Raw genomic sequence first — 12,970 nt, 5'->3', positions numbered from 1 at the left:
TGCAGGTATGAAAAGTGCAAAGGGGTGCTGAAAAATTCTCAGCCTGACCAAGAAGAGAATGACGTGGATATGGTTCAATCAATGATCTGAAACAATGTCAAAAGGTAGAATTTCGTTTCTGCAAATTGGCACTTGACAAAATAAGATAACACTCTTCAGTTACAGTGGCAAAATAATGGTCAGAAGTTACTTAGTTGGGCTGAGAACATTTCAGCACCCACTTGTATGTAATAAAAGTGAGCCAAGTATAGGACAATCAAGCCATTGTGACATCACTGACGAGATTGACTTTTATTGGTGGAATGAGGCATTATGACATCACAATCTCAGCTTTGGTTACCAGAGACTGAAAGTCTTCACACTAAGAGGGGGTGCTGAAAAGTTCTCAGCCCAACCAAGAAGAGAATGACGTGGATATGGTTCAATCAATGATCTGAAACGATGTCAAAACATAGAATTTCGTTTCTGCAAATTGGCACTTAACAAAATAAGATAACACTCTTCAGTTACAGTGGCAAAATAATGGTCAGAAGTTACTTAGTTGGGCTGAGAACATTTCAGCACCCACATGTATGTAATAAAAGTGAGCCAAGTAAAGGACAATCAAGCCATTGTGACATCACTCATGAGGTTGGCGCTTACTGGTGGAATGAGGCATTATGGCATCACAATCTCAGCTTTGGTTACCAGAGACTGAAAGTCTTCACACTAAGAGGGGGTGCTGAAAAATTCTCAGCCTGACCAAGAAGAGAATGACGTGGATATGGTTTCAATCAATGATTTGAAACAATGTCAAAACGTAGAATTTCATTTCTGTAAACTGGCACTTAATGGAATAAGCTAACACTCTCTTCAGCTACAGTGGCAAACTAATGCTCAAAATTTAGGAAATTGGTTGGGCTGAGAACTTTTCAGCACCTCCCCCCCCCCCCCAGGTGCATAATGATTTAAAAAATGGAATTTCCAGATGTACATCTCCTCCCCTGACATATCCCCCAGCTCTCTTTCTCCAGTGGTAAAAATTGCATGTGTTGTAAAGCAGCAGTGTTTCTATTTGATTTGTACTGGGGGGGCGGAGAGAGACATTTCTCAAAAGCCTATTTTACAAAAAGCCTCTTTTGCATGGAAAACGCATTTGCCCACATAAAATCATTTGTAAATTGTATTTTCCATGTATCTTTATAACTTTTTATCCCACAACTAAGATTTACTAATCCTATTTTAATTTTCAAAATATGCAAAAAATAAAAAACCTAAGCCATCTATAAAGTGAACACCAAAATCTATAAAGTAAACCTGTGGTTTCACCTGATAAAACAATTTTAGCTCTAGAGGGAGCAAAGATTGTTCTCATCTGGTGCTAGAGATATAAGAACATAAGAGTTGCCATAGTGGGACAGACCAAAGATCCATTAAGCCCAGGATCCTGATTCCAAAAGTGGCCAAACCCAAAGAGTAACAACATTCCAGAGCTGAGATTGTGATGTCATAATGCCTCATTCCACCAATGCCTAAGAGCCAGCCTCATCGGTGATGTCACAATGGATTGATTATCCTATACTTGGTTCACATAAAAACATAAGAATCGCCATACTGGGACAGACCAAAGATCTATTAAGCCCAGAATTCTGTTTCCGAAAGTGGCCAACCCAGGTCACAAGTGCCTGGCAAGATCCCAAAGAGTAAAACAGATTTTATGCCGCTTATCCTAAAAATAAGCAGTGGGTTTTCCTAAATTCATCTTAATAATGGTTTATGAACTTTACTTTTAGGAAATTATCTGTTTAAAACCCATATTCTCTGGCAGAGTTTAATTACAATTTGAGGACGAAATATTTTCTCCTGTTTGTTTTAAATCTTAGTACCTTCATTGCATGCCCCCTAGTCCTAGGGGTCCTTTTATCAAGCCGCGCTAGAGGGTTTAGCGCGTCGGACATTTCATCACGCGCTAACCCCCGTGGCCGGCTGAAAAAACTAACGCCTGCTCAATGCAGACGTTAGCGGCTAGCGCGGCAGGCGGTTTAACGCGCGATATTACGTGCATTAAACCCCTACCGCAGCTTGATAAAAAGACCCCCTAGTATTTTTGAAAGGAGTAAACAAGCAATTCACATCTACCTATTCCACTCCACTCAGTATTTTATAAAACTCTTATATCTCCCCTGAGTCATCTCATCTCTAGACTGAAGAGCCCGAGCAGCTTTAGCCTTTCCTCATAGGGAAGTCGTCCCATCCCTTTTATCATTTTTGTTGCCCTTCTCTGTACCTTTTCTAATTTCATTATATCTTTGAGACGCGGTGACCAGAATTGCACACAGTATTCGAGGTGCAGCTGTACCATGGAGTGATATAAAGGCATTATAACATTCTCATCTTTGTGTTCCATTCCTTTCCTGATAATTCCTAACATTCTATTTGCTTTCTTGCTGTGCACTTAGCTGAGGTATGTTGATTAAAAAAATTCCTTCAAACAGAAAAATACTTTCTCTAAGTGCTACAGTGATCAGCTGTACCAAAGAGTCTGTAGGAACTGCATATGGTCGAGGGCGGCTTTGCTTCCTGTTGTGGCATACTTGTATCTAATGAACATACATTAAAAGTCACCATAAACTCTATAGTAGTGAAGGGTCAGAAAATGGATGGTATCCTTTATAAAGGCAGTATATCAAATTCAATATATCCAATCCATGGTTCCAACACTCACAAAGGGGTCCTTTTACTAAGGCGTGTTAACCAATTTAACGCACGCTACAGATTAGCACACGCTAAATGCTAAGGTGCCCATTATATGCTAAATCAGTTAGCGTGCCATAGCAAAAAGGACCCCAAAAATTGATCTACATAAATACTTGCTCCTTCTAACAAAGACCCATGATAGAAAACAATTGAGTGGTATGGGTGGAATGTACTGTGTCTATGAATTTTTGGAAGGTAGCAGGACCAGAAAGTGACATCAGAGGGAGAGCCAAGAACATGGCGTGGGCAGCAAGTTGGAGATGCTGTTCGCACCAGGGAAGTTCAAAAGGTCCAGGGAAAGGGAAGGGGCACGCGTATGCGGCGGGGGAGTGGGGATGGAGAAGAAGGCCCCCTCCCACCCTCACTATGCCACTGGCTGCAACAGATGCCATTCTAATAGTTTGGTATGATAAAATGTGAAATTCTCACAAATCTTGTTCTGCAGAGTGGGATAATATAAGAACATAAGAATAGCCTTTACTGGGTCAGACCAATGGTCCATCAAGTCCAGTAGTCCGTTCTCACGGTGACCAATTCAGGTCACTAGTATCTGGCCAAAATCCAAAGAGTAGCAACATTCCAGCATCTCAAAGAACAGCAAGATTCCGGAACCCCAATGAGAGCAACATTCCAGAGCTGAGATTGTGATGTCATAATGCCTCACTCCACAGTGCCTCAGATCCAAAATCATCAGTGATGCTTTTTGTCCTATACTTGGCTCACGTAAGAACATAAGAATAGTCTTACTGGATCGAACAAATGGTCCATCAAGCCCAGTAGCCCGTTCTCACGGTGGCTAATTCAGGTCCCTAGTACTTGGCCAAAACCCAGCATCTCAAAGAATAGCAAGATTCCAGAACCCCAATGAGAGCAACATTCCAGAGCTGAGATTGTGATGTCATAATGCCTCATTCCACAGTGCCTCAGAGCCAACCTCATCAGTGATGTTACAATAGCTTGATTGTCCTATACTTGGCACATGTAAGGGCATAAGCACAGCCATACTGGGTCAGACCAATAGTCCATCAAGCCCTGTAGTCCGTTCACACAGTGGCTAATCCAGGTCACTAGTACCTGGCCAAAACCCAAGGAGTAGCAACATTCCAGCATCTTAAAGAATAGCAAGATTCTGGAACCCCCCAAAGAGAGCAACATTCCAAAGCTGAGATTGTGATGTCATAATGCCTCATAGTCAACCTCATCAGTGATGTTACAATGGCTTGATTGTCCTTTACTTGGCTCACATAAGTACATAAGAATAGCCTTACTGGGTCAGACCAATGGTCCATTTAGCCCAGTATCCCGTTTCCACAGAGGCCAATCCAAGTCACAAGTACCTGGCAAAAACCCAAATATAAGCAATATTTCATGTTCTCTGCTACTACTGTGTCCTGGGTAGATATAGAAACCCCTACCTAATGCTGAATTATTCAGATCAACCAGGTTTCACTTGCTGATAGAGCAAGCCAGGTCTTTTGTGTTAAAGTGAAGGCCCTGATTCTATAAATAGTGCCTAAAACATAGGCACTGAGGAATGCAACACATAGCGCAGGCCAATCTTAAGTTAGGCGCCATTTATAGAATTGCGCCTAGCAGTGCCTAAAGTAAGCTTAGGTGCCGGTAGGTGCACCCTACTTATGCCAGGGTTTTCTTGGGCTAAATACCAGTGCCTAAGTCCACTTGAGGTGCCTACCTAAAGTGGTGACATCAGAAAATACTTCTTCACCGAAAGAGTGGTTGATCAACGGAATGGTCTTCCACGTCAGGTAGTTGAGGCCAGTAATGCACTCGACTTCAAGGGACGATGGGATAAACATGTAGGTTCTCTCTGGAGAAATGCTTAAAAAAGAGGGTTCTTGTTGAGGAAGGGTTCTTGGAGTGGGTTCGCTCCGGGAAATTCTCAGAGGGAGGGTTCTTGTTGAGGGAGGGTTCTTTGAGTGGGCAGACTTGTTGGGCCGACGGCCCTTTTCTGCCGTCATACTCTATGTTTCTATGTTTACCTCAAAACTCACCCAAGATCCGCCCATGGTCTGCTCCTAACCACACCTACTTTCTGTGAATGTTACAAAATATAAAATGTGGCCCTCGGTAGAAAAAGGCTGGACAAACCTGATCTACACGATCAAGGATACTGATGTAGTAACCTTGGGTAGTGGCGTAGTCAGGGAGGGAAGGGGTGGAATGCTCTCGGCGCCATCTTCATAGGAGGCACCGGTGCCTCTCCTCCTCTCCATCTTCCACCCCACACACACACACATACCTCCTTAAACATTCACTGGTGTGAGCAGCATCTTCCACTTCCTGCTCGCGCCAGCCTCGGATCACTTCTTATATCACTTCCTGGTCACAGGACCAGGATGTGACATCAGAAAGGAGCCGAGGCTGGCGCGAGCAGCAAGTGGAAGATGCTGCTCGCGCAGGCAAATGTTTCAAGAGGTACATAAGGGGCGCTCAAGCGGCAGGAAGGGTGGGGAGGGGGGGGCGCTCAAGCCATGGGAAAGATTGGGGAGCGCATGACACGACGATACAGGGAGCTACTTCCTCGGGTGCAGATGGGATAATAGTAGATAAAAACCGAATTCTTTGCTAATAGCTAATTCAAAGCCTTAACCCAACCAATAACTTGAAAACTTGCACTATACAAATTACACATATAAATAAATAAATAACATACACCTTGGTTACATAAATCAAATCGCTTAATGCTATACACTTTAATATTTTGAAATGATAATTAACAGATCTATAGACAACCTGCAACACAGCTCAATATCAATTTTTTAATGATTTTTTTTGGGGGGGGTGGCGGGGTAATGATGGGTATCCTAAGCATATGCACTGCCCTTCATTCTCATCACTTTTGGAGACTGTGGATTGGGAGCTGTTCCAGCTCAAATTGCCCCACTCTGCATGGCTCCCCGTGTCAGCCTGTCTTAGGTGGCTAGCGCCCTCACCCCCACCCACCTGATAAATGAGTCACAAGAGGGAGGATGGTTGGCCATCCTTCTCTCAGATGGAAGTTCAAAATGGCCCTTCAGGCGAGGGCTACGGCTAATATACCCTCCCTCCCCCTTTTACAAAACCGCGAAAGCAATTTTTAGCACAGGCCGGCATGCAGAATGCTCTGCGCTGCTCCCAGCGCTCATAACTCTATGAGTGTTGGGAGCAGCGCAGAGCATTCAGCATGCCATCCTGCGCTAAAAACACATTTTCATTTCTATGCAAATCATTGCCTATTGTTTTTCTGCCTAAAATGTTTTTAAAACGTTAATCTTAGTACCGTAGTTAGTTGATTACAAATCAGGTAAAGAACTATCAATGTTCCAAACTCACAAATATATCATTCAGCATGAAAAAGCAATCAGACTCAAAATGGAAAATGATAAAGTTCCTTCATAATTTTCTATTCATACGTCATAACGTAATGTGTAATTTGGCCCTGATTACAGCAATTGCCAGTTTGGTACATCTGAAATATCCTCGTCTCTATTTTGTTAAATTAACTGTTCCTTATTGGCTTGAACCATTTTCTTCCATTTTCTAGGGGTAAAGTGTGTTATTTTGGGAAGGCTCGAAGGTTGTAATTAGAGAGTCATGACTTCTGTAGGGTGCACATCACAATGGGTCTAAATTTTGATTTGGTCTATAATAATTTCAAACGAACAAGGAGCTGCCCCCTGGGGAGTGCAGATCTATTCAATCACAACTTTCTCATCTGCATGCATCACATTTCCAACATCTGCATGCTTAGCTGAGTTGCCTTAGTTTAAAATGCTTTGAGCTTCTGTATGATGCATAAATACTCCGTGATTTTTTTTGCAAAATTAGCCACTGCAAGGAGATTTATCACAGGCATTTTCCAATGTGAAAAATTGCACATATTGATCAATAAACAAACAAACAAAAAAATGCTGTGCAATGGATGTTCTTGAAGCAGATATTTATTTCATAAAACACTTGTAGGGCACAAATTCATCCACACAAAGGTGATGCGGACCCAGCACGGTCCGTGTTTCAGCTAGAGATGCCTTTCTCAGGGGTCCTGAACAATAAGCGCATGATAGTGATAGGCGCAATTGTGGATGAGAAAAAGATGTCACTAAAAGCAAGCAAAACTCCCTACGTAAACCACGAACTAACAAGCGGCTGCAGTACAGTGGCTGAAGTAAAACAATGCCATTTCACGTAGCAAAAATTAAGAACATAAGAATAGCCTTACTGGGTCAGACCAATAGTCCATCTAGCCCAGTAGCCCGTTCTCATGGTGGCCAGTCCAGGTCATTAGTACCTGGCCAAAACCCAAGGAGTAGCAACATTCCAGCATCTCAAAGAATAGCAAGATTCCGGAACCCCAATGAGGGCAACATTCCAGACCTGAGATTGTGATGTCATAATGCCTCATTCCACACTGCCTCAGAGCCAACCTCATCAGTGATGTCACAGTGGCTCGATTGCCCTATACTTGGCTCATGTAAGAACACCCATACTGGGTCAGATCATCTTGCCCAGTAGCCTGTCCTCACTGTGGTCACTAGTACCTGGCCAAAACCCACAGAGTAGCAACATTCCATGCTACCGATCCTGGGCAAGCAGTGGCTTCCTCCATGTCTTTCTCAACAACAGACTATGGACTTTTCCTCCAGGAACTTGTCCAAACCTTTCTTAAAACCAACTATGCTATCCGCTCTTACCACAACCTCTGGCAATACCTGATTACTATTCTGTAATCCGCCTAGAAACTATAAATACACAAATTTCAAACACATTTACAAATTAGACTCAATGTATTGATGATTAGGGATTCTGCATGAAGTCAGCCAGCAGACTGATAGAGGTCTATGTTAGAAGGTGGCGTTGAACAGAACAGAGGTTTGCTCCAATTGTCTGTTCACATATAAATTACATATTTCCATTGTTTTCATAATGTGCTTTACTTATTCATGCTATTGTTTTGTACTTGGGAAGAACATTACATAAGCAACATGCACTTGCTGTTGTGAACCCCTTTAGAAAAGGCATGGAAAGGCATTTTTGATATGACGTCCAAATCTGAGTTTGGACATTTTCCAAGTTTCCAAGTTTATTATAAGATTTGATTAATCACCTATTCCAAATTCTAAGCGATGTACAGTTAAAAATTACAGAGTCAAGGGAAACAAACATGACTAACAAAATTATTACTAAACATATTAAAATTTCAATAAATACATATGACATAACATGACTAACAAAACTATTATTAAACATATTAAAATTCAATAAGTACATACAAGGTCAAACAAAGGGAAAGTTTAGAGAAGAAATACAATTTAATTCAAAAGGAACGATTAAGGTAAATAACACATTGGGAAAGGGGAGAGACATTCATTATAATATTAAGGAAGAATTAAAGGCATAGGCAATTCATTTAATCCTTGAATACATCCTTGAAAGCTCATTTTGCAGAAGATGTACAAAAATCCAGCAGCGATCATGATCATTTTCAAAGCTGCAATTCGTCTATCTTGATTTTTCAAAAATGGCCATTTTTCATATGTGCATCTGTCTTTTTGATCCCGAAATATCCACAAAGAAGAAAATCCAGAGAAAACCAAAAAAACCTGTGTTGTGACGATGTTCCTAAATGGACTTTATTTGAAAGTGTCAAAGTTCCAAAGGTACACTGAAATCATCCACATAAAATAATTCCATCCACATAAAAATAAATCATCCACATAAGAGCCTTAAAGGACCTAGTCCTGTATCCCTAGCGGACTAGGTCCTTTAAGGCTCTTATGTGGATGATTTACTTTTATGTGGATGGAATTATTTTATGTGGATGATTTCAGTGTACCTTTGGAACTTTGACACTTTCAAATAAAGTCTATTTAGGAACTTCGTCACTCCATCTGTCTTTTTGAACCATTTTTTGAAAAAAAAAAACAACCCAAAAATAAAAACCCCCACGTCAAAATGAAAAATGCACCAAACAAGCCACTGGGATGTTGGAGGGCCACACAGACATCCCAGTAGAGCAGTGGGGCACCTCAGGGGACATTGCTGTGAATTTCACATAAAAGGTCCTAGGTACATATAATAATAATAACTTTATTCTTCTATACCGCCATAATCAGATGACTTCTAGGCGGTTTACACCGAAGAGAGCTGGACAATCAGCGAATTACAATATGCAGATTATTGAAAATACAACAGATTACAAAGAAAGGACGTGATAGACGTATTAGATTTAGGGCTCCTTTTACGAAGCTGCGTTAGCGTTTAACGCGCGTAATAGCGTGCGCTAAACCGCCAGACGCACTAACCGCTACCACCTCCTCTTAAGCAGGCGGTAGTTTTTCAGCTAGCGGGTGATTAAAAGTCGCGCAAGCTAAAGCTGCTAACGCGGCTTCGTAAAAGGAGCCCTTAGTGTAACTTCTGTTTAGAAGATAAATCTATCAAACAATGCAGTTTTTATTTCTTTTCTAAAGGCGTCATAGGTCAGTCTGGCTCCGTTAATGTAGTTACTTAACCAGGATTGCTGTTTGCTTGCTTGATACATGAGTCCTATTCAAAAAGGATTTGTATTTACAGCCAGTAATGCTTGGGTATGCAAATAGGTTACAATTTCTGGTTGTCCTTGTAGGACTATATAATATGAAATGAGTTAGTAGATAGGTAGGAGTTAGTCCCCAAACCAGTTTGAAACAAACACAAGGAAACTTAAACATTATTCGTGCTTCCATAGGTAACCAGAGAATGATAACACAATGGCTATACCACCAACTGGAACCTTCAATATATCATGAAAAGAGAAAATTGGCCCAGTATATACTAATCTCCAAATCTTATAAAGAGAACATAAGATACAACGATCCTCAGAGGGTGAATTACCCACAGGTTCAAGTGAGCCACTCTCACTCAACCACGATCTTCACTGGATCATATACGTATCTCTATTTAATTTGTTATTTTTTATTTTTTTATTTTTTTATAACAATATTAAAGTTTTGTTCATACTTTAAATAACTTAATTTAAATTAATGACTTAACTTGCTATTTTAGATAAGGGAGCGCCTCCACCAACATGCCATGTTTCACAATGCTTTCCTCAGGGTTGAGGCTCCCAATTTGTATTCATGTGTGAAATGAAAATCGCTCCGTTCGAGTAGATTTCACACATGAATACAAATTGGGAGCCTCAACCCTGAGGAAAGCATTGTGAAACATGGCATGTTGGTGGAGGCGCTCCCTTATCTAAAATAGCAAGTTAAGTCATTAATTTAAATTAAGTTATTTAAAGTATGAACAAAACTTTAATATTGTTATAAAAAAATAAAAAAATAAAAAATAACAAATTAAATAGAGATACGTATATGATCCAGTGAAGATCATGGTTGAGTGAGAGTGGCTCACTTGAACCTGTGGGTAATTCACCCTCTGAGGATCGTTGTATCTTATGTTCTCCTTATAAGATTTGGAGATTAGTATATACTGGGCCAATTTTCTCTTTCCATAGGTAACCAGAGCAGCAGTCTGTAGTAGGAGCCGACATGATCGCTTTTTTTCTTTTTTGTTTTTTGAAATATCTTTATTAGCAATTGCAAAGGGAACATACAACCAATAGGGAGAAAAACAGAGAAAAGCTGAACAGCCAGAGAAACAACACAGGAAAATCGTGGTAACAAAGGAGGCATAGTACAGAAACCCTGTAGTCGGATGCCCAACACAATTGTCATTTTGAAGTACCAGAAAATCCCCAACAAACACACGCATACCCGAAACACCCAGCTACCAATCCCAACAAGCATGCTCCAAACACCCCACAATCATACCCCCCAATCATCCAAACACTCACCCCAGTGCAGCCATTCAAGGGAGACGAACGACTCAAAACGTTCATTAATGCAGTCCACGGCTGACTGAAATTTATAGAGACGATCCTCCAGAGCCGCGGTCACCATGCAGGAAATTTCTTGTGCCCACTCTCCCCCATTGCGCTGGGGCTGGAGACGGAGTCGGCGGCGACGCCATTTTATGTGCAGGGAAGACAGACTTGTTTTTTGGCATCTTCACTGAACGGACCGGCATTCCGGCCTCAATCCGCCGCTCCAGAGGTTGCACTTTCACCCAGAGCTTAAAGAAGGTCCTTGATAATATTAATGCCGATCAGGCAGTATTTTAAATGGATTGTGGCCGATTTTTGGAGACCGGAGTCGGAGAGCTCGAGGGCACACATCCATTCAAGGCAGATGCATCACGTGACCTCCATGGTCACTTTTTTTCAATCTAAATATTAGGCGGACAGCCGTATTCTGAATAATTCTTAATTTCCACACTGTTTTTTTAGGTATTCCCAAATAAACGATGTTTCAGTAATCTAGTGTAGATAGCAGCAAAGCTTGCACCAGTAGTCTAAATGATAAAGGGTCAAAGTATTTTTTAATGGTCTTTAATTTCCATCTCATCCAACTCCCTAATAGTGTGTGATGAAACCTCCAACACCCACCCAAAGCCTTCTGGACCCAGCTGCACACCACAATAGCCCTTATGCCTGGAAGTGGCATCTGTATGATAGTCCGGTACATCAACGGAATCCTCAAATGTATGGAAAGAGAGGGTCCTTATCTTTCCATACATTTGAGGATTCCATTGATGTGTCACTTTCTATTGTTGGAATAAAATCCTGCGTCACAAACATTATTTCAGCAGTTCTTTTTTTTTTTTTTTTGCTTTTGCCTATTTTCTTCACTCCATAACTTATCTTCAAAGGGTTAAAAAAAAAAAAACCCAACAACAATTCTTCACCTCACAGTCTCAACTCAGATCTAGGTTTCACCTTCCAGCTTCTTAAGGAGGAGAAGCCTAAAACTCATATACAGTACAAGAACTCCTTATAAAAAAAAAAAACAACAACTCTTGTTTCATTTATAATCTGTGTTATCATACAAATAATCACTTATCATAGTTTCAAGTTTTCAAGTTTCAAGTTTAATGGTTCTTTTGATTAATCGCTTAATCATATTTCTAAGCGATGTACAGTTTAAAATTACATTTAGTGGGAAACAGTACAATACAAAACTTTAAATAATAACATTGGGGTTAAAGATTAACTTATCATACACATAACATAGGGAAAAAGGGGATACGAAATACAAATCAATATAGAAAAGCAGAAAAAGGGAAAAGTACATAAGGGAAACAAATAGAAGTCATAATATAAAACTGAAAAAATAATTTGACCTAAGGATTATTAAATTAATTACCAAAGACATCTTTAAAAAGAAATGTTTTTAAATTACTTTTAAATTTTCCCAGATCCTGTTCTTTTCGTAAGTAAATTGGGAGGTCGTTCCAGATCTGTGGTGCGGTAACCGAAAAAATAAATTGCCGTCTTGTATTAATGATCTATTAGCCATACCTTATAAATATTGTTAACATCTCACTGGGAGGGAACCACCCACTGACGCTGACTGCTGCTAATGTTACTACTCCCAACTCGGTGTTTTTATAGCCGTTACACCACATAATCCCGCTCTTATCCAGCCCGGGAGAGCCTTTGCACATGCCCAGGTTTGCTAAACTCGCCCAATCATCACTCCACGCAACATATTTCCTCCTCCTTCTCAAAAACTATCACTCCCAATCTCACTAACCCAGCGGTCTCCAACTCAAACCCTTTACAGGGCCACATTTTGGATTTGTAGGTACTTGGAGGGCCTCAGAAAAAATAGTTAATGTCTTATTAAAGAAATGACAATTTTGCATTCAGGTAAAACTCTTCATAGTTTATAAATCTTTCCTTTTGGCTAAGTCTTAATAATAATATTGTAATTTATAGCTAAAGAGACATATGATCAAGAAACTGTTTTATTTTACTTTTGTGATTATGATAAATATACCGAGGGCCTCAAAATAGTACTGGCGGGCCGCATGTGGCCCCCGGGCTGCGAGTTTGAGACCACTGCACTAACCCAACCTCACACTACTCAACCTCTCACAAATATGTTAAAAAGCACCAGTCTTAGTGGAGTACCCCAGCAATCGCTGCTATTTCTCTGCAATTAGAAAACTGACCAATTAACCTTTCGTAATGCTTTCTATTTTTTTTAACACTGCCTCGTATCCCAATCTTCAGGATTCTTTCATAAACTACTTTGTCAAATGATTTCTGAAAATCCAGATGCATCAACTGGCTTACCTTTGTACACAAGTTTATTCATGCCTTTCCATTAAATCATGCCTAACTACCCCCACC

The sequence above is a fragment of the Geotrypetes seraphini genome, chromosome 8 (assembly GCF_902459505.1).
Source record: "Geotrypetes seraphini chromosome 8, aGeoSer1.1, whole genome shotgun sequence".
Taxonomy (NCBI): Eukaryota; Metazoa; Chordata; class Amphibia; order Gymnophiona; family Dermophiidae; genus Geotrypetes; species Geotrypetes seraphini.
The sequence above is the reverse complement of the archived record's forward strand: the minus strand, read 5'-3'. Positions refer to the sequence as shown.